Below are 5,367 nucleotides of genomic sequence, written 5' to 3'. Positions count from 1 at the left end.
GCCGCGTTTTTTTGCATTGAGTCATAAGGTTAAATTTTTCACACCACAATAGACCGTAGACTTTAGAGTGTAACATTAATTTCAGCTTGATACATCTCCCTGTCTGCGAGGAAAAGATGACTTAACAGTCGGAAAGACGGACAGACAGACAGACAAGAAAGTGATGCATTTTACCCGACGGAGGTACGGAGCTCTAGAAATAAATTTGTAATTGCATAATACACAATAATTCACACATACAAGGCACTCACGAGGAAGTGTTTAGCATTTCACTGCTCTCTCACAATTGTTACAGTTAGATGAATGGTTGCTACACTGTATCACGATTGTGCATGTCTGTATATTTTTGTGGATGCAGCAGTAATATTTGAGCTGCTCATTTGGTCAGGAAGTCGTTTCTGAAAGTATTTGTATGGAGTGTAGCCATGTATGGAAGTGAAACGTTGACGATAAATACTTTAGACAAGAAGAGAATAGAAGCTTTCGAAATGTGGTGCTACAGAAGAACGCTGAAGATTAGATAGGTAGATCACAGTACTAATGAGGAGGTATTGAATAGAATTGGAGAGAAGAGAAATTTGTGGCACAACTTGACTATAAGAAGTGATCGGTTGGTAGGGCATATTCTGCGGCATCAAGGGATCACCAATTTGGTACTGGAGGGCAGCGTGGAGGGTAAAAATCGTAGAGCGAGACCAAGAGATAAATACACTAAACAGATTCAGAAGGATGCAGGTTGCAGTAGGTACTGGGAGATGAAGAAGCTTGCACAGGACAGAGTGGCATAGAGAGCTGCATCAAACTAGTCTCTGGACTGAATACCACAACAACAACATTTGGTTCCATCATAAGTAAAATGCGTACAGGAGATTTTATTTGGTATGGACAAATGGACGAAAAGAGGTTTATTAAAAAAATTGAAATTAAAATTGAAATGAAAAGAAGCTTTGTGTGATAGAAAAATCTCAGATACATGTTAGGAACCACGGAAAAATATGCATTAAGAATAACTGTTTGTCACTGTGAGACGAAGTATGTTGCCTATATTTTACTCCACATTTCATTACGAAAATACGTTATAAGATATTTTATATCTAATGCAATATTTCAAAATAACAAGTGAAGACGGTAGTAGTTTATATTTGGACATGAGAAGTAGAACGACCAAGAAAAATTATTGGCGGGTAGATGTAAACATATATCACTAGGGGTAAGATTATACTGCCTACAGGAAAATTAAAGAGACCTTTGGAGAAAAGAGAACCACCTGTTTGAGTATCAAAAACTCATATGGAAAACCAGTCCTAAGCAAAGACGGGAAAGCAGAAAGATGGAAGGTGTATATAGAGAGTCCATTCAAGGGCGATGTACTTGAGAGCAATATTATGGAAATGGAAGAGGACGTAAATGAGAAGAGATGGGACATATGCTACTGCCTGAAGAATTTAACGGAGCACTGATAGACCTACGTCAAAAAAATGCCCTGGGAGTAGACAACATTCCATTAGAGCTACTGATAGCCTTGGGAGAACCAGCCAGACAAAACTCTACCATATGATGAGCAAGGTGTATGAGACAGGCAAAATACCCTCAGACTTCAAGAAGAATATAATAATTCCAATCCCAAAAAAAAAAAAAAACAGGTGTCGATAGATGTGAAAATTAACGAATATTAGTTTAATAAGTCGTGGCTGCATAATACTAACACTAATTCTTTACAGAAGAATGGAAAAACTGCTGGAAGCCGACATTGGGGAAGACCAGTTTGGATTCCGTATAAATGTTGGAACACACGAGACAATACTGACCTAACGACTTACCTTAGAAGATAGATTAAGGAAAGGCAAACCTACGTTTCTAGTATTTGTAGACTTGGAGAAAGCTTTTGACAATGTTAATTCGAATATTCTCTTTAAAATTCTAGCGTTGCGCTTAGGATGACATCAAAGGTACTTAATCTCTGATACGTGGTACTGGGATGCATGCGAACCGTTAGACGTGAGTACAATAGATGCTTAGAGCTAATACGGTGTTCCAGTCATCTGTCTTATCTGGCGTTGAGAACAAGGAATTTAGATCTGACTGAGATCTCTGTAATAGATCGAAACCGGTTGTCTACAAATAAAAAGGAAAAAGTTATATGCGACCATGACTGTATTTACTAAATGAACTTTGAATTATACTCGTTTGCTAGAGAGGTAAAATTTTAAAACAAATCTTTAAGTCTTGAGAAATACCCAAAATTTTATCAAAATTTTTCTCAAAACTACTGACACAAGAGATAATATATATACGCCTATGAACCAGACAGAGTACACAATTGGATGCGTGTTGATGGTTGCGTTAAGTTCTTATGGGACCAAACTGCAGAGGTCATCGGTCCCTAGACTTAAACACTACTTAATCTAACTTAAACAAACTTATGCTAATGACAACACACACACACACATGCCCGAGGGAGGACTCGAACCTCCGACGGGGGGAGCCGCGCGAACCGTTGCAAGGCCCATAGACCGAGCGGCTACCCCGCGCGGCATAATTTAATGCAATGGTGGAGAGTAGAAAACTTGAAATAATGTAGCCATAGACAGACGTTCTCATCAACAAAATAACCACATAGATGAGAAAATAAGTATTAAAGAAAATTTTAGAACCTTACATACAAAGCTGTGAAGCAGCCAAAAGGAATTCCTATTTCAATAATGTGTTTAATCATAAAAACAGAAAACTGAAAATAATGAACATATCTTTGAAGCAAACTAAGGGACTCACCAACCACATTTATGAGCATTGAAATCCGAGGCAGCCGAAAGGCCAAGAGCAAATAAATTAGACAATTACAGCAAGGGCTCACATTGCCCGACCTGTCAGATAGTTGCTCGATAAATTGTCTAGTGCAAATTAAATTTACACAGCAAGTGAATGACAGGCAGCCACAACAAAAACGTGAGGGCATATTACTGAGTCCATTAAGCCCGCTAGTATCAAAACCCATAAAATACATTGAAAAGTCATTTGAGTACAGATAATAACTGACACTAAAACTTAAATTTAGAAAACACGTACCCCTTCTGAACGTGGTACCCTCTTACAGTTGAATAATTATTTGTTCCACTCGCCAGAATGCTGTTCCACATACAGGCATCTGCCAAACGCGGCTAAGAAATTACCTCCATCAGTTTACTGTGAAAACAACAAACGATCCTTAATCCTCAATTTCAATTGGTTCTGAGCACTATGGAACTTAACTTCTGAGGTCATCAGTCCCCTAGAACTTAGAACTACTTAAACATAACTAACCTAAGGACATCACACACATCCATGTCCGAGGCAGGATTCGAACCTGCGACCGTAGCGGTCGCGCGGTTCCAGACTGTAGCGCCTAGAACCGCTCGGCCACTCCGGCCGGCCTTAATCCTCACAAAACTGATGCTCGCCGTCGTTCCTGCATCAGGCTAAAGGCGATTCTTGGACGGTGTGTGACGCCACGTCCACCAGCTAAGGCAAAAGCACACACCCACAGCCGAATTCCAGAATCTGGCCCGTCGCTCGACAGGCAGTTGCAGGCGAATACTCGGAGCGCGATGTAAACATCAACCGTACAGATAGGATGAGCAACCACCTCGGGTCTCAGGTGCATTACACCATACCACGCGAGGTTCCATGAAAACAGCCAAATTCCTGGAGATCACGTGTGATCTGTGCCCGCTCTTAAATCCTTTGCCGGCCACTGTAGCCGAGGGGTTCTAGGCGCTTCAGTCCGGAACCGCGCTGCTGCTACGGTCGCAGGTTCAAATCCTGCGTCGGCATGGATGTGTATGATGTCCTTAGGTCAGTTAGGTTTAAGTACGGGACTGATGACCTCGGATGTTAAGTCCCATAGTGTTCAGAGACATTTGAACCATTCTTAAATCCTTTGTCGGGTTGCCAAGGCGAGACGTCAAGGACAGCAAGAACAGGGCAGCTATATAATATTAAGAAAATAGTTCCCGCAAACACAGTAATCGATATAACCCCGCACACTTCTCGGCATCCAACTTTGCTTGAACACTATTTGTAATATTAGCTGCTGCCTTTACATCGCAGACAACACCATCATAAAAATTCAAAACTTCTTACTTGGAATGTTGATACTGAATTGTGCAAAATGACATTGAGATTCCAGAATGAGATTTTCACTCTGCAGTGGAGTGTGCGCTGATATGAAACTTCGTGGCAGATTAAAACTGTGTGCCCGACCGAGACTCGAACTCGGGACCTTTGCCTTTCGCGGGCAAGTGCTCTACCATCTGAGCTACCGAAGCACGACTCACGCCCCGTCCTCACAGCTTTACTTCTGCCAGTACCTCGTCTCCTACTTTCCAAACTTTACAGAAGCTCTCCTGCGAACCTTGCAGAACTAGCACTCCTGAAAGAAAGGATACTGCGGAGACATGGCTTAGCCACAGCCTGGGGGATGTTTACAGAATGAGATTTTCACTCTGCAGCGGAGTGTGCGCTGATATGAAACTTCGTGGCAGATTAAAACTGTGTGCCCGACCGAGACTCGAACTCGGGACGTTTGCCTTTCGCGGGCAAGTGCTCTACCATCTGAGCTACCGAAGCACGACTCACGCCCGTTCCTCACAGCTTTACTTCTGCCAGTACCTCGTCTCCTACCTTCCAAACTTTACAGAAGCTCTCCTGCGAACCTTGCAGAACTAGCAGTCCTGAAAGAAAGGATACTGCGGAGACATGGCTTAGCCACAGCCTGGGGGATGTTTCCAGAATGAGATTTTCACTCTGCAGCGGAGTTTTAATCTGCCACGAAGTTTCATATCAGCGCACACTCCGCTGCAGAGTGAAAATCTCATTCTGGAAACATCCCCCAGGCTGTGGCTAAGCCATGACTCCGCAGTATCCTTTCTTTCAGGAGTGCTAGTTCTGCGAGGTTCGCAGGAGAGCTTGTGTAAAGTTTGGAAGGTAGGAGACGAGGTACTGGCAGAAGTAAAGCTGTGAGGACCGGCCGTGAGTCGTGCTTCGGTAGCTCAGTTGGTAGAGCACTTGCCCGCGGAAGGCAAAGGTCCCGAGTTCGAGTCTCGGTCGGGCACACAGTTTGACATTGAGATTATTTATCTTTTCGTTATTGGTCACTTTATTACGATGCTTCAAAGCTAAATCACTGTCCGTTATTTGAAGAATTTGCAGTGGATTAAGAGAGCAAATTGCGCCTAATAAACTGAGAGAAGCAGGAATTGGCAGTATGAAATCGTCGTCATGTTTCTAAACGTGCTTTCTCCACATCATTGGAAGCTGAATGCTAGGTTAAAAGGTAGAGTGGAACGAGTGACCCACCCGGGATTAGATCTTTCGATCTTTCGGTTTCCA

General features: G+C 42.7%; 1 non-coding gene across 1 annotated transcript; it reads left to right on the top strand.

Annotated features, from left to right (window-relative positions):
- The first annotated feature begins 5,015 nt into the window (after positions 1 to 5,015).
- On the top strand, positions 5,016 to 5,090 carry Trnap-cgg (transfer RNA proline (anticodon CGG)). Its single transcript has one exon. It is a non-coding gene; the product is annotated as a tRNA-Pro (tRNA).
- Positions 5,091 to 5,367: the final 277 nt, after the last annotated feature.

The sequence above is a fragment of the Schistocerca nitens genome, chromosome 4 (genome assembly GCF_023898315.1).
Source record: "Schistocerca nitens isolate TAMUIC-IGC-003100 chromosome 4, iqSchNite1.1, whole genome shotgun sequence".
In the NCBI taxonomy this organism is placed as follows: domain Eukaryota; kingdom Metazoa; phylum Arthropoda; class Insecta; order Orthoptera; family Acrididae; genus Schistocerca; species Schistocerca nitens.
Note: the sequence above shows the minus strand (reverse complement) of the source record. Positions and strands in the feature narration are given on the sequence as shown.